Below are 23,140 nucleotides of genomic sequence, written 5' to 3'. Positions count from 1 at the left end.
GGATGTGATTTTCAACTTATCTCTGCCCTCTAAAAACTTCAAGTCCCAAACCACAATCATGCCAAGAATATAGTCACTGCACTAAATGTCTACTGTTCAAAGCTGTAAAGCTTAACAGTGTGGAAGAAAAAGAGTAGGAGACAAGGCTAACAGGAGGAAATATCAAGATCCTTGGAATATTTTGCCCTGTGGCCCTCTCTCCCGATGCTTGCAACTCTTTTTTCCCCAATAATTAGACTACGTTGACGATCTAAGAAAGAATTGGAAAATTTTATTTGAGCCAAACTTGAGGATTATAAACTGGGAAGAGCATCTCAGAAAGCTCTGAGAACTGTTTCACCTGGTAGAAGGTACAGTTATGTAAATTTCCTTGAGACAGAGGGCTGTACCTGAAACGATGTGGCATTGACAGTTTACATAATGCAAATGTAAGCATCGTTGTGGTGGTTCACGTGACCCCTTGCAAGAGCAGGGAGGAATGTTATCTTAAAGGAGCTGTCAATGCCGCTGGAGAAGGTTGCTCTTTAGAGTTGGGCAGGTATTCCTGCTGGTGGGGGAGGTTTGGTCCCTGTATTGCAAATATGCAAGGCACAGTTGGGGAGAGGGGAAGCCAGAGGTTAGAGAAATTTTTATGTTTAAATTTTTCTCATCTTGCCATAAAATACGAATTTTTTTCCACAACTATGTAGTTATATTTAAAAACAAATTATATCATGGGCAAAGGCTGAGAAAAAGGGCAAACTTACTTTATCTGGGGCTTCCCAGGTGGCACTAGTGGTAAAGAATCCGCCTGCCAATGCAGGAGACACAGGTTTGATCCCTAGGTTGGGGATTGGCAAGGGTCAAATGCTCCAACATGAAAGTGTGAGTAAGTTCAATCAGGAGCAACTTGGTTGTGAAAATGTGTAAAACAACATTCAGATGCACTGAAGTGAGTCAGCTCTGGCTGGAACCTGCTCTTGCCCACCTTTGTCTGGAGGACTTTCTCAGGGGTTCCAGAGTGGTCTAATTCAACAGTTTTGAAACAGAGTGTGAAAACAAGTCAGCAAAACAATCTGAGATGACTCCAGTTACACAAATACATGGCAGTCAGTGAGTTATGTGCAGCTCAGTGAGTCTCACAAAGCATCCTCAACACACACACACACACACACGTACACACACCACTTGACGACTTCTGTTCTCAAGAGAGAACAATTACACTCCAGCCAACAGGATAAAAGCTATTTTCTAGTTCTGGATTCCAGAAAGACACCATAGGCCAGGGGAAATTCTCCTCAGAAAAAGTTAAGAGGATGTTCTTACTTCTCATTACTTACCAACCCATTCTCATTCCCTATAACATCTATCTTTCATTTCAGTGACTGTGAACAGGTTACGTATAAGTTTCCTTCTGTATAATTTAATTTCTGATGTTATTTACTTTCGAAAGCACAAACATTCAAACAGGTATCTATCTGAGAGATGTTGGTTTCTTGTACATGTACTTTTAACAATCTACCTGTTGAGTAAACAACTTTCATTTGTACAGTAATTAGTTAAAATATGTGAAATAAGGAAATGGACAGGGAAGCCTGGCGTGCTGCGATTCATGGGGTCGCAAAGAGTTGGACACAACTGAGTGACTGAACTGAACTGAACTGCAGGAACTGAAGCAAGTGCTTTGGGCGTTGGGGCTCTTTTGTATCAGTGATTCCCATTCTAGTGAAAAGGACTGAATAGTGTGAAAGTTCATTTGGGTGTGTGAGGAAGGATGGTGAACTTTTAGAAGATAAAAAAGAAAAGGGGGATCTAGCTCTCAGAGACAGGCTTGAACCTTGGGTTGGATTTTTTTTGAAACACCTTGAATTAAATTCTGGAACTCAATAGTCTTTTACACTCAGTTCAGTCTCTCAGTAGTGTCTGACTTTGTGACCCCATGGATTGCAGCATGCCGGGCCTCCCTGTCCATCACCAACTCCCGGGGCTTGCTCAAACTCATGTCCATTGAGTTGGTGATGCCATCCAACCATCTCATCCTCTGTCATCCCCTTCTCCTCCCGCCTTCAATCTTTCCTACCATCAGGGTCTTTTCCAATGAGTCACTTCTTCACATCGGGTGGCCAAAGTATTGGAGCTTCAGCTTCAACATCAGTCCTTCCAATGAATATTCAGGACTGATTTCCTCTAGGATTGACTGATTTGATCTCCTTGCTGTCCAAGGGACTCTCAAGAGTCTTCTCCAACACCACAGTTCAAAAGCATCAGTTCTTCGGTGCTCAGTTTTCTTTACTGTCCAACTCTTACATCCATACATGACTCCTGGAAAAACCATAGCTTTGATTCTCTAGACCTTTGTCAGCAGAGTAATGTCTTTGCTTTTTTATATGCTGTCTAGATTGGTCATAGCTTTTCTTCCAAGGAGTTTATTTTAATTTCATGGCTGCAGTCACCATCTGCAATGATTTTGGAGTGTCTTTAATATTACAAATATAAATTTTCTGTTAGATCTTACTATGAACTATCATGGTGTTTGGTGCTGTGAGTTATAACAAGTATAATAAATATAATCTATGATCCTAGACTTTGTGTCTAGGATCATAATTTCAGAGGTCCTGATCCTCAATCCGATGCCTTTTCTAGTACAGCAAAGCCTCTCTTATGACATGATTACCTTTTTTTAAAAAATTGTTTGTATCTTTTTTGTCTACTTTTTTACTTTCTTAAAATTTATTTGTTTTATCAAAGGATAGTTGCTTTATAGAATTTTGTTGTTTTCTGTCAAACATCAATATTAATCAGCATGACATGATGACTTTATGGTAATCCCATAAGGACTAAAGATGGAATATTGAGTAAAAAGGGTTGATCCCCAGTAGAACTACCAAGGACTACCCTTAGATCTGCTGACCTGCTTTAGGTCCTTCTCTGGCTGCATCTCCTTCTGGTCAAGGAAGTGACTACCTGGAACCCCCTCCTTCTAGACCAGGTTCCTGGGCTATCAGAATTCCCTGTACCAAAGCCAAGACTCTGCCTCCAGCACTGCATGGGCTGTTCCCCAGGGCTTGCCTTCCTGGGGGCTGATCCAGCTGCCAGTATGTCCTCAAAAGCTTGAGGATTGACTGTGGCTGGGGAATCAGTAAATGACACTAAGGATGGCAGCTGAGGTGTCTATATGCACATGTCTGGGGCTTTGTGGTGTAGGACACGGTCTGGGCTGGGAAACTGAAGGCATCCATTTGTTTTCTTGCCCTGGCTTTTGTAAATAACAGGGTCTACCTGTTCAGCTCCCCAGTTCCAGTGAAATGAAGTTTGCATACATGTAATGTGTGTGTGTGTAAATTTTTTTACACTACTCTGCAATATGATATTTTCATGTTTATCTCCATGCAATAACAGCTCAGTTATTGGGGGCCTTATACTGCCAAACACTAATACAAATTTTACTGTGAATTAACTTATGGCAACAACACTTTGCAGTAGATAATATTATTACTATTATTACATTATTATTATCATCACCATCCCCATTTTACCTACAGGGAAACTGAAGCACAAAGAAGTAAAATAATTTGTGCAAGGCCTGAAAATGAGTAAGTGTTAGGGACAGGATTCTAACTGCAAGACAAGGTAGCTGCTCATCAGTCTCCTCTGCTTTTCTACCACAATTCTACTCATCTGTCAAGGTAGGCTCAAACCATTGTTTTTCTGTGGAGGCCTGTCTGAGTGGCTTCATCTGCCTCTGAACTTCTGCAGTTTCTTTTGCCTTTATCACTCTCTGGGTGTTTATCATTTGGGACCACTGGACATCTTTCCATCTAGAGGTGAAAGGTGACTAGACTCTTGACGGACAGCTAGTTGAGTAGGAGGTGACTTAGTTTCCCAGAACAAATATGGTGGACTCTGTGATGGGTGGCCCAGACTCCCTATCAGAAAAGGACTCATTGCCCCAGCTGCTGGGAGTGGTGTCAGTAGACTGCCTTCAGTGGTCAAACCCTTCAGGGACTGTATCAGCTGCAGAGGGCTGCCTTGCCCAAGGCCATGCTCCCTCCCACATCCATTGACCGATGGATGTGGACAGGAAAGACCTGGTCATCTTGGTCAGTGGTGAGCTGGAGCCAGCTTCTTCTGGCTCTTGAGGCCTGACTTTTGCACATCTCCAATTCCTTGTTCAGTGATACGACATTCATAAAATTAGGTATGGTGTGGTGTTTCCACTATGGAAATCAGCCAACACTAACAAGTCAGGGCTTTTGTTTTCTCAGAGTTCAATTTGCCAGCACACTACTTGTTCTTTGCCGAGTTCAAGACTGTTCTGAAGCCTCTGACAGGCTACTCTGGCTCAGAGGTCTTCATGGGGCTGGTGAGCCTGCTGTGAGGCCGCACAACTCTACCTGTCCCCCTGCCCAATTTGGCTCTCATCCACTCCCATACACACATGCTGATCCCCTGGGTGTACCCTGCATGCTGAATTCTCTCTGAGTCTGATTCCTGGGAATTCGACCTGCAACTCTTTTATTTTTTCTCTTCATGAGTTGTTTTATTTGGGGCAAAATGATGACTATAGCCTGGGAGACAGCCTCTCAGATAGCTCTCAGGGTGTGTCCAAGGTCGGCAACTCCTGCAACTCTTTTTTAAAAAGTATTTATTTATTTGGGTGTGCTGGGTCTTAGTTACAGCACATGGGATGCTAGGTCTTCACTGCAGCATGAGAAGTCTTAATTGTGGCATGTTCAATCTAGTTCCCCGACCACAGATCGAACCCTGGTCGCCTGCATTGGGAACTTGGAGTCTTAGCCACTGGACCACCAGGGAAGTCCCCCCTGCAACTCTTAATGCTGTTAAAGTTTACCTAACTTTGCTGATTGTTAAGGTATTTTATTGGGAATGCTGGGTTCTTCCAGAAGGAAGCTGAGAGTATATCATACAAAACAGTTCTGTCCCACATCAAAATTGAAAAAGTTTTCCTTTTACAAGTTTTTAACTTTCTGGACCATTCTATCAACAGGTAATTTGTTGTTCTTGTTGTTGTTCAGTCACTACGTCATGTCTGACTCTTTGTGACCTCATGGATTGCAGCACACCAGGCTTCCCTGTCCTTCACTATCTCCTGGGAGTTTGCTTAGGTTCACGCTCATTGAGTCAAGTGATGCTATCTAACCATCTCATCTTCTGTTTCCCTCTTCTTCTTTTGCCTTCAATCTTTCCCAGCATCAGAGTCTTTTCTAATGAATCAGTTTTTAGCAGCTCTTAATGGAGGCCCTAGTTAGTACTAACCACATATAAGCCACCTCAACCCCATGAACCCCTGACCAAGAGGACAATGCATTCTTGTATGTGCTTGATGAATGCCTAAAATGAACCACACTCGTATAGCCCAAATATAGAAACTTTTTGTAAGGTTCTATTTCTCATTCTTGATCTTTCTGTTGTAAAAAGACATAGTCTGTGGTAGTAGGATAGGGAATCATTGAATATTTTGCTTGGTTGAAGGCTTTTCACCTTTTTTCCCTGTTTACCTATTTGTAGAAGTGATAGCAAAAGACCCAAAGTCATATATGGTCTGACCATCAACTAATCAGAAAGAATCCTGCCTCTAATGTAAGAGTGGGATTAGGTATCAATCCTTTGGGCATTGGATCTTAGGATGGGTAGAAAGGAAATTCTCTGGAAAGAGATTTGGGACAGTTAGGAAGCTTAGGAATAGAAGCTAGTCAGAAGAAATGGAGTAGCCATCATAGTCTACAAAAGATCTGAAATGTAGTACTTGGATGTAATCTCAAAAATGACAGAATGATCTCTGTTCATTTCCAAGGCAAACCATTCAATATCACAGTAATCCAAGTCTATGCCCCAACCAGTAACGCTGAAGAAGCTGAAGTTGAACGGTACTATGAAGACCTACAAGACCTTTTAGAACTGACACCCAAAAAAGATGTCCTTTTCATTATAGGGGACTGGAATGCAAAAATAGGAAGTCAAGAAACTCCTGGAGTAACAGGCAAATTTGGCCTTGGAATACGGAAAGAAACAGGGCAAAGGCTAATAGAGTTTTCCCAAGAGAACACACTGGTCATAGCAAACACCCTCTTCCAACAACACAAGAGAAGATTCTACACATGGTCATCACCAGATGGCCAACACCGAAATCAGATTGATTATATTCTTTGCAGCCAAAGATGGAGAAGCTTTATATAGTCATCAAAAACAAGACCAGGAGCTGACTGTGGCTCAGATCATGAACTCCTTATTGCCAAATTCAGACTGAAATTGAAGAACGTAGGGAAAACCAATAGACCATTCATGTATGACCTAAATCAAATCCCTTAAGATTATAGAGTGGAAGTGAGAAATAGATTTAAGGGCCTAGATCTGATAGATAGAGTGCCTGATGAACTATGGACAGAGGTTCGTGACATTGTACAGGAGACAGGGATCAAGACCATCCCCATGGAAAAGAAATGCAAAAAGGCAAAATGGCTGTCTGGGGAGGCCTTACAAATAGCTGTGAAAAGAAGAGAAGTGAAAAGCAAAGGAGAAATGGAAAGATACAAGCATCTGAATGCAGAGTTCCAAAGAATAGCAAGGAGATAAGAAAGCCTTCCTCAGCTATCACTGCAAAGAAATAGAGGAAAACAATAGAACGGGAAAGACTAGAGATCTCTTCAAGAAAATTAGAGATACCAAGGGAACATTTCATGCAAAGATGGGCTCAATAAAGGTCAGAAATTTTATGGACCTAACAGAAGCAGAAGATATTAAGAAGAGGTTGTAAGAATATACAGAAGAACTGTACAAAAAAGACTTTAATGACCCAGGTAACTATGATGCTGTGATCACTCACTAGAGCCAGACATTCTGGAATGTGAAGTCAAGTGGGCCTTAGGAAGTATCACTATGAACAAAGCTAGTGGAGGTGATGGAATTCCAGTTGAGCTATTTCAAACCTAAAAGATGATGCTGTGAAAGTGCTGCACTCAATATGCCAGCAAATTTGGAAAACTCAGCAGTGGGCATGAGACTGGAAAAGGTCAGTTTTCATTCCAATCCCAAAGAAAGGAAATGCCAAAGAATGCTCAAACTAACACACAATTGCACTCATCTCACATGCTAGTAAAGTAATGCTCAAAATCCTCCAGGCCAGGCTTCAATAATATGTGTACCGTGAACTTCCAGATGTTCAAGCTGGATTTAGAAAAGGCAGACAAACCAGAGATCAAATTGCCAACACTCGCTGGATCATCGAAAAAGCAAGAGAGTTCCAGAAAAACATCTACTTCTGCTTTATTGATTATGCCAAAGCCTTTGACTGTGTGGATCACAATAAACTGTGGAAAATTCTTCAAGAGATGGGAATATCAGACCACCTGACCTGCCTCTTGAGAAACCTATATGCAGGTCAGGAAGCAACAGTTGGAACTGGACATGGAACAACAGACTGGTTCCAAATAGAAAAAAGAGTACGTCAAGGCTGTATATTGTCACCGTGCTTATTTAACTTATATGCAGAGTACATCATGAGAAATGCTGGGCTGGAAGAACCACAAGCTGGAATCAAGATTGCCGGGAGAAATGTCAATAATCTCATATATGCAGATGACACCGCCCTTATGCCAGAAAGTGAAGAATTAAAGAGCCGCTTGATGAAAGTGAAAGAGGAGAGTGAAAAAGTTGGCTTAAAGATCAACATTCAGAAAACGAAGATCATGTCATCTGGTCCCATCACTTCATGGGAAATAGATGGGGAAACAGTGGAAACAGTGGCTGACTTTATTTTTTTGAGCTCCAAAATCACTGCAGATTGTGATTGCAGCCATGAAGTTAAAAGACACTTACTCCTTGAAAGGAAAGTTATGACCAACCTAGATAGCATATTAAAAAGCAGAGACATTACTTTGTCAACAAAGGCTGGAAAAAAGTCAAGGCTATCTTTTTTCCAGTAGTCAAGTATGGATGTGAGAGTTGGACTGTGAAGAAAGCTGAGCACGGAAGAATTGATGCTTTTGAACTGTGGTGTTGGTGAAGACTCTTGAGAGTCCCTTGGACTACAAGGAGATCCAACAAGTCCATCCTAAAGGAGATCACTCCTGGGTGTTTATCGGAAGGACTGATGTTGAATCTGAAACTCCAGTACTTTGGCCACCTGATGCGAAGAGCTGACTCATTGGAAAAGACCCTGATGCTGGGAAAGATTGGGAGCAGGAGGAGAAGGGGATGACAGAGGATGAGATGGTTGGATGGCATCACCGACTCAATGAACATGAGTTTGGGTGAATTCCGGGAGTTGGTGATGGACAGGGAGATGTGGCATGCTGTGGTTTATGGGGTTGCAAAGAGTCGGACACGACTGAGCGACTGAACTGAACTGAACTGAAGTAGCGTTTGTGGAACTGATTTAATATTTTAACAATGGAATGGCCTTGTGGGTGCCTCCCGGCTTCATTTGTACTTTTACGCAAGTCCATTTATGCCTTCAGGGTTCTACATCTCAAATGCTTTTAATTTACCTAAAAAGGCAAACAAATTATATTCTATTGCTCTCGGTGAATATGACAATCATCTTTACTTGGGTATCCTTGTGTACATGGGGTGAGACATACTTGGCTTGAAAATTCTAGGCTATAAATACCACCAACATTTTTTAATTCTGTTTAAAATATTTTTTGATGAGACTTTTGTTTTACTTCTTGGAAGATAGCATTGCTTTATTGAATCCTGGCTTGACCATTATGTTATAAAGGAAAGTTTAGAGGAAAAAAATTTAATGAAGGCATGCAATAATAGAATCGCCTTACATGTCATTTGGTATTTTACTTTGTTATAATGTACATTTATGAAGATGATTTGTGTGTGTGTGTGCTAAGTCGCTTCAGTCGTGTCTGACTCTTTTTGACGCTATGGACCATAGCCTGCCAGGCTTCTCTGTGCATGGGATTCTTCAGACAAGAATATTGGAGTGGGTCCTCCAAGGGGTCTTCCCGACCCAGGGATCTAACCCCTGTTTCTCATGCCTCCTGCATTAGCAGGTGGGTTCTTTACCACTAGTGCCACCTGGGAAGCCCCGTGAAGATCAGTAACTAGGTACCATAAGTGTGGTGGACAGAGGAGCCTGGCGGGCTACAGTCCATGGGGATGAAAAACTTTGGACACGACTTAGCAGCTAAAAAAAAACACCCAAAAAACAAACCAAAAAAGTGCTGTGGAAAGTGCAAAGATGGATAAAGCAAGTTCTTTGCCCTTCAGGGGATGCAGATGGAATATAATAGTGGAGCCTGAAGCAGGACAGTGGGAATTAATGAAAGAGTATCCAGGAGTGGTTAAAAAGAAAAGTGAATCCAAAGTGTTGAGTGGGAGAAAGAAGTATTCTGGAAGTAAGCCTGGAAGATGGAGTGCTTTCACTTGTAAATGACGATGCTTTCAGTTGTAAATGACAGAAATCCAACACAAACTACCTTGTGTAAATAGGGATTTCATTGGTAGTATACTGTGGGGTCTAAAAGGTATAAACAGGTGGCCCTTCGGATTCGGAGTAATAATGATGTAGGCTCATGGACTGTAACAAATGTATCATCCGAGTGCGGGATCTTGATAGTGGGATCGGAATTGTGTATATGTCAGGCGCAGCTGGTATCTGGGAACCCTGTACTTTCTGCTCAGTTTTGCTGCAAACCCAAAACTGCTCTGCAAAATAAAGAAAAAGCGTGCTATGGCTGCTATGTCTGGGATCATCCACTTGTTTCGGTGCTGAGGATCTGTATCAGTGATAATGTGTAAATCTAGTCATTCTGTTAATGTAGCTTTTTAATACATTTTAGGTACCAGATAGTCTGCTTAATGCATAGTGGGAAAAAAACGACAAAGCATCAGCCCAATGATCACCTACATTGGAAGCACTCTGAGGCACCTGTAAAATCACAGAATTCAGGACTTTGTTGTAGACCTTCAGAATAAAAATCTATGGGTGTAAGGTCAGGCCACTCAATTCAGCTGTTTTCTTGCTCTCTGTACATTCCCCTGCTCACCTACACCCTACTCACACGACTGACCTTCCTATGTACTTGCCCCAGGCCTCAACTGGTAATCGTTCCTATTGAAGGGGCAGTGAGGGGCATGCCCCTCTACTGGTTTCCCTGGTAAGCCATGAACCTATCTGACGTCAATTGTCAATTCCCCTTGTAACTAGCAACCACCCCAGGAGTGAAGACTGCTACCAGTCCACCGCACACCATGGGGTGTCACTTCAGATTCTTGCTTCAGACATATAAGATCACCCACCCATTAAACCATAGATGTCTCTGTTGCTAACTCCAAGCTCTTTCTTTGGTCTTAAAACTGGGCAAGTACAGGCCTTGTAGGTCTGTGGGGTGCAACCCAACAATGGGTGTGTGACCCAGGAATTTGCAGTTTTAATAAGCATCTAAGAGCCTTGACACTCAAAATGTGGCATCACCTGAGAGTTCACTAGAGGTGCAAAGGCCCTACCACAGACTCTTGAATCATGATCTGCATTTTAATAGGATCCCCACACATTAAAGTTTGAGAAACACTGTTCTAGAAGATTCTGTTTCATGATGAAGTTTGAGAATCAATGGCCTGGGAAGACTAATGAGTATATGCTGCTAAGTTGCTTCAGTCGTGTCCGACTCTGTGTGACCCCAGAGATGGCAGCCCACCAGGCTCCCCCGTCCCTGGGATTCTCCAGGCAAGAACACTGGAGTGGGTTATAAATGCATTTATAGAAGAACATATGAGTTCCTCTGGGCATGCTTAAAAGGATTAGGTTCCTCAGTTAGAGACTTCTAGGAGAGGTGTGATGACACTTGCTTCTTAAAGAGCAAGGAGAAATTGGCCAAGCTAAAGGGGGGGGGGGTGATAACTCTCATCAAAGGGAACCAACTATCAAAAGTCTTGAGGCAAAAGAGAACATTGCATGTTTAGGCAACAACAGGTATCTCGAGTTGCAGTGTAAGCTTTCTGACAAACTTATTTAAACTCTAAACATCAAGAGATTTTTTTTTTTTTTAATTCAGTGGGGAAAGATTTTTATTCATTTTCCAGAAAGTGGGGGAATCATATTTTTCGAAACTTATCTTGCTACTTTCTCTGGCCTCCTTTGACAATTTTTTGTGTATGTGTCCATTTCTTCGTTCATTCATTCAAACATATATACCTTGCCACTGTGAAAGTCAAACTGTTAATTGCTCAGTCCGGGTTCAACTCTTTGTGACCCCATGGACTGTAGCTTGCCAGGCTCCTCTGTCCAGAATTCTCCAGGCAAGAATCCCGGAGTGGGTTGCCATTTTCTTCTCCAGGATATCTTCCCAACCCAGGGATCGAACATGGGTCTTCTACATTGCAGGCAGATTCTTTATATTCTGAGCCACCAGGGAAGCCCCTGATCAGTAGGCACAGAAGCCACTATGCTTTGTGCCTGTAATGTGGTGGTGAGTGAAACTGAAATAGTTCCTGCCCTCAGGGAGTTTGGGCTTCCCTTGTGGTTCAGGTGGTAAAGAATCCGCCTGCAAGGCAGGAGATGTGGGTTCTATCCCTGGGTTGGGAAGATCCCCTGGAGAAGGGAAATGCTACCCACTCCAGTATTCTGGGCCTGGAGAATTCCATGAACTGTATAGTCCATTGGGTTGCAAAGAGTTGGACAAGCCTGTGCAACTTTCACTCACTCACTCAGGGAGTTTACAGGTGAGGCTGGAGTGGGGGTAGAGATGCCAACAAAACAGGTAAGTTTTGTTTTTTGTTTTTTTAAATATGTAATTATAAATTGAGAAAATGGCTAAGTGTGCTATGATGGAGATAAAGCAGGAAACTTCAAGGACAGTCTTCCAGTCAGACCAGCCTATCCTCTTGTAAACTGGCCAAAGTCACTGGGGGTGGGTTGGGGAGAACTCAGGTCGCCTGCCAGTGTGCATGTACACACACACACACACACACACGCACACACGCCCTTTCTGTTTTGATGTGAATCTGAATGGGGGTTCAAGACCTCTCAAAACCATCCTGTTTCAACCTGCAGGCTACAACATGAAAGGGCAATGAAAATTGACTTTCATCGCAGCTCCAAATCGGAAATGCGAAGCAACCTCTGGGTTCTAATAGTCCTATTTTCAGAAATAAGTTATTTCTCAAATTCTCTTAACCAAAGGAGCTGCTAAAAACTAGTCCCAGGTTTGTTCCAGGTAAAAATTTCGAATTGCAAGCATCCATTTGGGCGTTGAGAAAAGCAGAGAGGAGACTGAGGCACATAGCACTGTTTCAAGAAGTGTGTGATGAAGACTGTGAGAAAACAAAGAGGTAAGAAGGCCAGAAGGGTGCGGTTGAGCCATGCCGGGCGCTGGGTCCCTAGGCCAGGGAAGATGAGTCCTTGCGGCCTGGAACCTTGTGTGTCGGAGTCTGGCTTCCCGGGCTGCTGGAAGGAAGCATTTAAGTGTGGGACCGCAAGAAGCGCTTGTAAACAGAGAGCCGGGCCGGAGTGGTCGGTGGCCAAATGGGCTGTCACCGTGAGGAGGGCGGGCTGCCGAAACCTAGCCCCAGCCTGGAGTAGGTTGCAGGCCTTGCAGGTGAAGGGAGAGAAGCAGTCGGTGGCCAGGTGAGCATCTGTCTGCTTCTTTGCCGCCTGGCTGGCCATTGGGGGAAGGGTGTGGGGATGACACTATTGTAAATATTCGAGAAGCTCCCTAGGGTAGCGGTGATTTTGCTGTTTCTTCCATCCTCTGGTTTTTATTTCATCCTGAAAATTGCACAGTAATGCAGTGGATAATAGATGAGAGGAGATTATATGATGCATTGTCTATTTATTTTTATGAATCAGGTGTATAAGTAGAAAGCAGTTGAAATAGCTGATCCTGTTCTGTGCGTTTTTTTTAGTCCTCCCCTCCACCCCTCCCTACCCCTCCTGGGTCCTAGAAACGAGGCCTCAGCAGAGCTTTTAATTCACATCTAACTAGGGCTCCCAGATTACAACGATTGTTCCTTCTGTTGACCTTGCTCATTTTTAATATATAGTAAATGCCACTGTGCTACTGATGACAAGCATGATTTGGTCTTCTATAACAGGATTACTAAGCTAAAAGGTTGAGATCCGGAAATTTTGGGCCCACTCCTCAAATAAAGTAAGTTAGTACTGAGATATACAAATGAATGACAAATAAAGACTGATCTAGATTTATAGCTTGCAAAGCAAAACAGATTTGAATTTACCCGGTTAAACCGAGATTGAGTTATGCTGTTGTAAACTTATTTGGAAGTTTTCTCTCTTCTTGCAAAAGATAAATATCTAGGCTTTTTTCCTGTAATATATTAATTTCAGTTGTCATAGTCAATTGCAATTTGTATTCATTCATAAGATACTTTGGCACACCTTAATATACAAGGCAATTTTTGTTTCATTAGCTTCAAAAAAAATGCTTTAACCAAAACTGGGCTGAAAGATCAGTAGACATGTAGTCTTTCTGGGTCATATAGTCTAACTTTTAGTTACTAGAAGAATATTAGAGTAAATTGCACATGAAAGAGTGTTTTAAAGTCATGCACATCAAGGAAATAATATTAATGACTGACGAGTTTGCCTTTACAGTGAGTATTTTCACAATGTAATGGTTCATAGCAAGAACTATAAAGCCATTCTGGGTTTGAATTCCTGCTTGGTCACTTCCTATTGTGTAACCTTGAGCAGTTTATTTGTTGTATTTCTTAATCTTTGGTATGGGAATGACAGTACTGATCTCATAGGGTTATTGTGAGGATTAAATGAGTTAATATTTTGAAGGTTCTTAGAACAGCACATATAGAAATTGCAATATACATGCTTGTTAATAAATACATAAGGATATAGCAATGTTAAAAGTAAATGGTGATTGCCAGGAGCTGGGGGAGGGTTGAAATGAACAGTTGTTAAATGGGTATGGTTTCAGTTTTGCAAAATGAAGAGTTTTAGAGATTAGTTGCACAACAAGGTAAATGTACTTAACAGTAAGGAACTGTACCCTTAAAAACAGTTAGGATAGTAACTTTCGTATTGTAACTTTTCCCGCAATTACATCTTTTAAAAACAGCAGTGTTAGCAAAGTTATATACAGCAGTCATCCCTCGATACACAAGGGGACTTAGTTCCAAGACCTCTCAGATACCAAAATTCAAGAATTCTCAAGACCTTTATATAATATGGTGTATGTAGTGCCTTGCACTTAACCTACACACATCCTCTGGTGTAATTTAAATCATTTTTAGATTACCTATGAAAGTGTTAGTCACTCAGTTGTGTCTAACTCTGTGATCCCATGGACTGTAGCCTGCCAGACATAGCTGTAATTTCAATGAAAATGCTATGTAAATAGTTGCCTTTTTCTTTTTTTAAGTTGCTAAGTCATATATTACTCTTTGCTACCCCATAGACTGTAACCCACCAGGCTCCTCTGTCCATGGGATTTCTCAGGCAAGAATACTGGAGTGAGTTGCCATTTTGTTCTCCAGGGGCTCTTCCTGACCCAGGGATCAAACCTGCATCTCCTGTATTAGCTGGCAGATTCTTTACCAGTGAGCCATTAGGGAATCTGCAGATAGTTGCCTGGTGTCCAGCAAATTCAAGTTTTGCTTCTGGAACTTTCTGGAGTTCTTTTCCCCCCAGATATTTTCAATCTGTGGTTGGTTGAATTTGCGAATGTGGAAGCCAAGGGTATGGAGGACCCACTGTGTTCAGAATCTTTATTAGCACTTAGCAGGCCCTGTCTGGAGAAGGCAATGGCAACCCACTCCAGTACTCTTGCCTGGAAAATGCCATGGACGGAGGAGCCTGGTAGGCTGCAGTCCATGAGGTTGCTAAGAGTCGGACACGACTGAGCAACTTCATTTTCACTTTTCACTTTCATGCATTGGAGAAGGAAATGGCAACCCACTCCAGTATTCTTGCCTGGAGAATCCCAGGGATGGGGAAGCCTATGGGGTCACACAGAGTTGGACACGACGGAAGCAACTTAGCAGCAGCAGCAGCAGCAGGCCCTGTCCACAGCTGTCTTTGCTGTTGTGAAAATGCACCTTCTGGCAGTCATTAGTAAGATTCACTTATTGGTAAATTCATGCAATTAAGACATCATAAAGAGAACAAACAAATGATTAGAAGCAATACCTAAGATGCTGTGGCCCACACAATTCTGAAAATGCCCCTCCCCCGGGATTGCATGCTCTAATCCCTGGAACCTGTTGGAATGATGAAGTGTCACTTCCTTGATCATATTATGTTACATGGCACTGCTGCTGCTAAGTCGCTTCAGTCGTGTCCAACTCTGTGCGACCCCATAGACAGCAGCCCATTAGGCTCCTCTGTTCCTGGGATTCTCCAGGCAAGAATACTGGAGTGGGTTGCCATTTCCTTCTCCAATGCATGAAAGTAAAAAGTGAAAGTGAAATCGCTCAGTCGTGTCCCACTCTTAGCGACCCCATGGACTGCAGCCTACCAGGCTCCTCCGTCCATGGATTTTCCAGGCAAGAGTACTGGAGTGGGGTGCCATTGCCTTCTCTGGTTACATGGCACAGTTGAATATAAAATAGGAGAATGAGCTGGTGGGCCAAATCTAATCAAAGGGAAGTGAAGTTGCTCAGTCCTGTCTGATTCTTTTCGACCCTGTGGACTGTAGCCTACCAGGTTCCTCTGTCCATGGGATTTCCCAGGCAAGAATAGTGGAGTGGGTTGCCATTGCCTTCTCCAGGGGATCTTCCTGACCCAGGGATCGAACCTGGGTCTCCTGAATTGTAGGCAGACGCTTTACCATCTGAGCCACCAGGGAAGTCAAATCTAATCAAAGTGAAAGTGAAAGTGAAGTTGCTCAGTCGTGTCTGACTCTTTGCGACCCAGTGGACTGTAGCCCACCAGGCTCCTCCATCCATGGGATTCTCCAGGCATGAATACTGGAGTGGGTTGCCCTAATCAAAGGGGCCAAATCAATGTAAAAGAGGAGAGCTTTCTCAAGCTAGGGAAATCCGAGGGATCTGAAGCCTGAGTAGGACTGAACATGCTGTTGCTGTATTGAAGATGGAGGGAATGCTTGAGAAGGAGTGGGGGCGGCCTTGAGAAAAGCAGGAGACCTGGAATTGCTGAGGGTGACCTGGCGTGGAAACGGGGACATCAAACTGAGGGCCAGCAAATGAATGAGCTCGAAACTGGATTCTTTACCAGAGCCGTTGGTTAGGAACACAGCCTGGCCAGCGCATTGATTTCAGCCTTGTGAAGGAGAGCCTGAGCTGAGAACCTAGCCAGCCCCACCCAGACTCTGACCTTCAGAATTGTGAGGAAATGGGTGTTGTGTTAAGGTTCTAAGTTTGTGGGAATTTGTTACACCACAATAGAAGACCATAAAGACGGGAACAGACTATCCGTAGAAGAGAAAACTAAGTGGCTAATAGTCATATGAAAGTGCATTCTCAAATAAAAATGAAAAAAAGAAAGAAAATGCTTTCTCTTTCCATTAATTAAATAAATGAAATTGAAACAACAGCAGGAAACTGTTTTTCCAGCTCTCAAATTTACATAGATTTTTAAAAATTCTAGCTCTTCACATCAGTTTATGTGCAGTAGAGCAGACACTCTCAGATGCTGTGAGGGGTACATAGATATTAAACCTTTCTGAAAAATTTGTTGGCTTAATGTCTGAAAAATCTCACTAATGTGTCTACTCCTCCTCAGTCCAGTAGTTGCACTTCTAGCAGTCTGTCCAAGGGAACTTATCAGAAATATTTAAAAAGTTAACATTCACAAGTGCTTAATATAGCTTTGGTTAGAAAAGTCAGGTATTGACAATAGTCTCAATGCCCAATAGGAGGGGAACAGTGTGAATTAATTATGGTGTTGTCAAAAGATACGGTGTTATACAGACTTTAAAAAGGATATTTATGAAGGGTTTTAACAGTATGGAAAGGTATTTACCAATTTTTGGTAAATAGGAGGAGATCAGTTAGAGAAATATATGTGTAGTAAGTGAAAAGTGTTAGTTGCTCAGCTGTGTCCAACTTTTTGTGACCCTGTGGACTGAAGCCTTCCAGGCTCCTCTGTCCATGGGATTCTCCAGGCAAGAATACTGGAGTGGGTGGCCGTTCCCTTCTCTAGGGGTTCTTCCCGACCCAGGGATCTGAGTCTCCCACATTGCAGGCAAATTCTTTACCATTTGAGCCACCAGGGAAGACCATAATAACTCTCAACTATGTTTAAAAAAGCAGAAAATATACCTACATAAGGAAAGAGGCTGAAAGGGCCAAAATGGAGCAGCACTTTTTTTTACCCATTGGAGGATGACTAGGCATAGTTTATTTCCCCTGGAACATTTTTATGTATTTTCAAGACATTTAACAGTAAGTATACAGTAGTTGTTTATAACCATAATAGTTAACAAACATTATTTTAAATGCTGTTAAAAACCCTGTGCTATGGGGTATACAATGAATCTAAGACATTGTCCAGTCAAATAATGGAGAAAATAAAAATTCATAAATGACTAAAATATGTGTGAGAGAGTGATGTTTTAAAGAAAGACAATGATCGGATAGGAAATGATAAATACGGTTGAGAAGGTTGACAACAAAGTAGGATAACTTATTTGTCAATACGGATAATCAGTGTAAGCTTTATGGTAGGAGGATGGATGCGTATCATACTGAAATAATAGAATAAGGAAGCTCGTGGTTGAGTTTCCTTAAGTCTTTGTTTTCTCATAGATGGATGGATTTTAGGCTTTGGGCCATAGACTCAGGTTAATTATACAAGTGGAAGACAAAGAACTATGATGGATATATAGCCATTAGCAGAAAATAAAACCAAAACCCTTGCATGTTATTACTAGGAAAACCAAACTAGGCTGGTAACATCTGCATTAAAAACCATACAAAGCTAATACTTACTGAATATTTATCAAGTACTTAACATACTCTATTCCAGTTTAATCTTGTGTGCAGCTTTCCCATGATACTTGAAGTCAAGTCGTACATTTACATATTTAAGAAGCAGGCAGGTTGCAGGGTACTATTTTAATTACTGGTTTCAGAAAACCTGATTTTACTAGAAACCTGAAAAGGTTAGACCATTTGGGTAGAATGTTTAGGATTCTCTGTCTACGGACACTTTCCAGGAGCCCCAGACCACTGCTGCTTCTCCTCCTTTTCCTACTGTTCCTTTGATAGTTTGATATGCCCTCTCCTCCACATCTGTAGGAAAGTACTGGAAGTGTCTCTTGCCCCACTGGCTGTTAGCCAAATGCTGATTTTCTTCATGGAGCATGTTTACCCTTTAAAAGAAACTGGGTGGAGGAATATCTAACAAGGAATTGCTTTTTTTCTTTTAGAGTGGATTTAGTATTCGGTTCTTAAGTAGCTGAACTGTATTCTAGCTTGGAGTTTCTGGTGCAAGCTAAATAATTCAGAGAACTGGGTACTGAGTGAGAGTGTGGTAAGAATAACCACCAGCAGTGAATTCCATGCCTATGTTTGCTCTGCTTCATTGGCTACTGTAGGTATTACCAGACAGCAATAAAAGCCCACATCATTCACCTTCATATTGACAGTAGGGTAAGAAGTTTATTTGGTCCATGAGTGTAGTTAATGTTAGTGGCAGCGTGAGTTATGAGCAAAAAACCAAAGTCAAAATATAGAGGCCATTGTGTTGAGATGTCAGGCATGCTATTTTTCACTAACATTTTGTTTGTTTTTCATACAGTCATTAACTGTCAATTTGAGTTTTGTGTTTTAAATTTGATTCCCTGATCATATGTCACATTAATGAGTATGGAAGAGATTATTCACCTAGTTACCATGATTAGTGTAACCAATTTATAATTCAATGCAAACTGAAGCTGCCTTGGTCTGTATTATCCATCTTACCTGTGGACATTTATCTAACTGCAAAATTGCTAAATATCCATTTTACCCCATAATCTACAGATGTGATTATAGATTTTCATAGAACAAGGAACGTGTTTTATAGGTTAGAAAACACTGGAAATGTAACCAACAGTTTTTATGCTCCAGGAAATTAGCTAAATGATCTTTTCTCATAAACTTTTCCAGAACAACTTCTCTTCCACCCTCAGGGATTCATTGGTTTGTTAATTAGACAAGTAAGAATTGAGCGCTTGTTTTATACCTTGGCACATACCTCTTATACTTGGAGCCAGAGATACAGTCTTGAAGGAAACAGGCACAATCTTGCCTTCGTGAAGGTTGCCATCTAGTAGGGGAGACAGACAAGTAAACAGGCTATTTTTAGAGTGAAAAGCATTATAATTGAGGAAATGTGTGTGCTGTGGGACCTCACCAGAGGGATGTCCAGAATGGACATGGGAGGTCAGGGAAGACGTGGTACCTCAGCAAAGACCTAAAGGCTGAATGAGAACTAGCTAAGTTCTGTGCCGGTGTGTGGGGGGGTGGGAGGTACGGGATAAGAGACGATGGAGATTTAAGAGGTAATCCTAGGAAAGTAAGTGGACTGGAGCTCTTATAGGCAATGTTAAGGAATATTAAGATTTATCCAGAAAATAACAGAGTTTTATCAATATTTTTAGAAAGCCCTCTCTGCAGTGTGGTGAATGGATTAGTGGAAGGAAAAAATAAAGGGAGGAAACTGGCTGGTGTCTGAACTAAGGTTGTAAAGAAGGAGAGAAAGGGATAAATTTGGCAGATCTCAGAGAAGTAGAATTAACATGACTTGCTGTTCAGAGTGATTTGTAGGGGAGGGAGCCATTAGGGTCAAGGATGATGATATTCTTCACTCTATGGAGAATGCCAAGAGGAGGGGCAGGCTGAGGGTTAGGTGAGGAGTTTGCTTTTCTGCATGTTAGGAGTTAGGGGATGTCTGAAAGGCAGTGGCATGTGTGAGTCTTAAGCTCGGAGAACAATACTTCTCATCTCCACGTGGACTTCTACTGAAAGCCACAGGGGTGGAGAAGATCACCCAGTGGAAAAGGAACTAAATAAGAGGGTTATGAGGAAAATAGGGGAGCACCTACATTATGATATGGGCATTTTGTTATTCAGTCACTCAGTCATGTCCAACTCTTTGAGACCCCATGGACTGCAACACACTAGGCTCCCCTGTCCTTCACTATCTGCCAGAGTTTGCTCAGATTCATGTCCATTGAGTTGGTGAGGCTATCTGCTGCCTTCTTTTCCTTTTGCCTTCAATCTTTAAACAGTATCAGGGTCTTTTCAAATGAGTTGGCTTTTCACATTAGGTGGCCAAAGTATTGGAGCTTCAGCTTCAGCATCAGTCCTTCTAATGAATATTCAGGGTTGATTTCCTTTTAGGATGGACTGGTTGGATCTCCTTGCTGTCCAAGGGACTCTCAAGAGTTGTCTCCAACACCACAGTTCAAAAGCATCAGTTATTTGGTGCTCAGCCTTCTCTATGGTCCAGCTCTACATCCATATACGACTACTGGAAAAACCATAGCTTTAACTGTACAGACCTTTGTCAGCAAAGTGATAAGGGCATAGGAAAGGGAGCTCATACAAGGGACTGAAAGGAGCATACAGAGATAAAGGAGAAGTGCTGGAAGAGACTGTGTTAATGCATTCAAGAGAGCAATGTAAAGAGTGACTATTCAATAGTTCAGTACTACTGAGGGTTCAGGCAGCTGTGGAGTGAGAAGTCTCCCGGGTTTGGCAATAAGAAGATTGGTGCTGACCTCTGCCTGTGCAGTTTCACCTGAGGCAGAATCAGAGTGCTTCCACATGGTGAGAAGTAGAGTCAGAGAGTATTAAAAAAAAAAACAAAAAACAAATTTCTTTAAGAAACTTGCAAGAGGAGAAGCGACAAAGTGTCTGAGCTGTACAGGAACTTGGGGGACAAGGGGAGATGTTACTTCTTTAATATTTCTTCTTTGAGAAGAAATATTCCTTTTCAATCACCCTGAATCTTGGTGGTGTGATCACTCACCTAGAGCCAGACATCCTGGAATGTGAAGTCAAATGGGCCTTAGGAAGCATCACTATGAACAAAGCTAGTGGAGGTGATGGAATTCCAGTTGAGCTATTTCAAATCCTGAAAGATGATGCTGTGAAAGTGCTACACTCAATATGCCAGCAAATTTGGAAAACTCAGCAGTGGCCACAGGACTGTAAAAGGTCAGTTTTCATTCCAATCCCAAAGAATGTTCAAACTACTGGACAATTGCACTCATCTCACACGGTAGTAAAGTAATGCTCAAAATTCTCCAAGCCAGGCGTCAGCAGTATGTGAACCATGAACTTCCAGATGTTCAAGCTGGTTTTAGAAAGGCAGAGGAACCAGAGATCGAATTGCCAACACTCGCTGGATCATCGAAAAAGCAAGAGAGTTCCAGAAAAACATCTATTTCTGCTTTATTGACTATGCCAAAGCCTTTGACTGTGTGGATCACAATAAACTGTGGAAAATTCTTCAAGAGATGGGAATACCAGACCACCTGACCTGCCTCTTGAGAAACCTGTATGCAGGTCAAGAAGCAACAGTTAGAACTGGACATGGAACAACAGACCGATTCCAAATAGAAAAAGGAGTCTGTCAAGGCTGTATATTGTCACCCTGTTTATTTAACTTCTATGCAGAGTACATCACGAGAAATGCTGGGCTGGAAGAAGCACAAGCTGGAATCAAGATTGCAGGGAGAAATATCAATAACCTCAGATATGCAGATGATACCACCCTTTTGGCATAAAGTGAAGAGGAACTAAAAAGCCTCTTGATGAAAGTGAAAGAGGTGAGTGAAAAAGTTGGCTTAAAGCTCAACATTCAGAAAACGAAGATCATGGCATCCGGTCCCATCACTGCATGGGAAATAGATGGGGAAACAGTGGAAACAGTGTCAGACTTTATTTTTTTTTGGCTCCAAGATCACTGCAGATGGTGATTGCAGCCATGAAATTAAAAGACTCTTACTCCTTGGAAGGAAAGTTATGACCAACCTAGACAGCATATTGAAAAGCAGAGACATTACTTTGCGAACAAAGGTCCGTCTAGTCAAGGCTATGGTTTTTCCAGTGGTCGTGTATGCTTGTGAGACGGACTGTGAAGAAAGCTGAGCGCCAAAGAATTGATGCTTTTGAACTGTGGTGTTGGAGAAGACTCTTGAGAGTCCCTTGGACTGCAAGGAGATCCAACCAGTCCATTCTGAAGGAGATCAGCCCTGGGATTTCTTTGGAAGGAATGATGCTAAAGCTGAAACTCCAGTACTTTGGCCACCTCATGCGAAGAGTTGACTCATTGGAAAAGACTATGATGCTGGGAGGGATTGCAGGGCAGGAGGAGAAGGGGATGACAGAGGATGAGATGGCTGGATGGCATCACTGACTCGATGGACGTGAGCCTGTGTGAACTCCGGGAGTTGGTGATGGACAGGGAGGCCTGGTGTGCTGTGATTCATGGGGTCGCAAAGAGTCGGACATGACTGAGTGACTGAACTGAACTGCACTAAATCTTGTCCTAGTGAATCCTTCCACTCTAAGACCACCAGAAAGTACAGAAACTAATGTTGCCTGAATAGTGCAGGACAAACCCTTGAGTAAATTAAAACCTTATCTCAGAGCTTCCAAAGCTGATTGCTGTCACCACTCTCTCCACTAGTTTGTTGGTTTCTAATGAGAGGAGATCAAAGAGACTGTGGTGACCTTTTTCCTGGTACCAACAGACGACACCTGTCAGTATCCTGTACCCTGCTTTTGAGTTCTCAAAGCACTTACATTATGTCATTTGATTTGCACTCCAAAACAATCATTGGAGGAGGTAGTACAGGAATCCTTATTTGACCTACATTCAAAGAACTAGAATTCAGGTTCAGATGACTTGACAAGTAGTAGTGGTGCATGGACCCTTCAAACTCAGGTCTTCTAATTCCAGACCTTGTGGTCCAGAAGTAATTACCCTTCACTAAAAGGTCAGATATCGTATCTGTATTTTCACTGTAATGGGGTCATATGAAACCTGGGCATGTCATCTTAAGAAACAAGACTGAAAGTTGTGGGTCAACTTTGTTATTTTGTTTGAATCCCATATATACTGGTATTTGTCCCTCTATCTACCTGTCACCGCCCCCCCACACCAAAAAAAAGTTTAGTTAGTTTTAGTTTATTTGGATATACCTTAATAGCTGAAGCATGTTTGAATTACCTATAGTTACATCTAACTTGAAAATAT

The 23,140-nt window shown here is 42.2% G+C and overlaps 1 protein-coding gene across 1 annotated transcript in view; it reads left to right on the top strand.

Moving 5' to 3' along the window:
* Positions 1 to 12,426: 12,426 nt before the first annotated feature.
* The window catches only part of PLEKHM3 (pleckstrin homology domain containing M3), a 223,345-nt gene continuing 212,631 nt past the window's right edge, over positions 12,427 to 23,140 (top strand). Inside the window, exon 1 of the mRNA XM_027565778.1 lies at positions 12,427 to 12,580. The gene's annotated coding sequence lies outside the window, so the exon portion shown is untranslated. The remainder of the gene's footprint in view (positions 12,581 to 23,140) is intronic.

Source organism: Bos indicus x Bos taurus, chromosome 2, assembly GCF_003369695.1.
Source record: "Bos indicus x Bos taurus breed Angus x Brahman F1 hybrid chromosome 2, Bos_hybrid_MaternalHap_v2.0, whole genome shotgun sequence".
Taxonomy (NCBI): Eukaryota; Metazoa; Chordata; class Mammalia; order Artiodactyla; family Bovidae; genus Bos; species Bos indicus x Bos taurus.
This window is presented reverse-complemented; position numbering and strand designations above follow the sequence as displayed.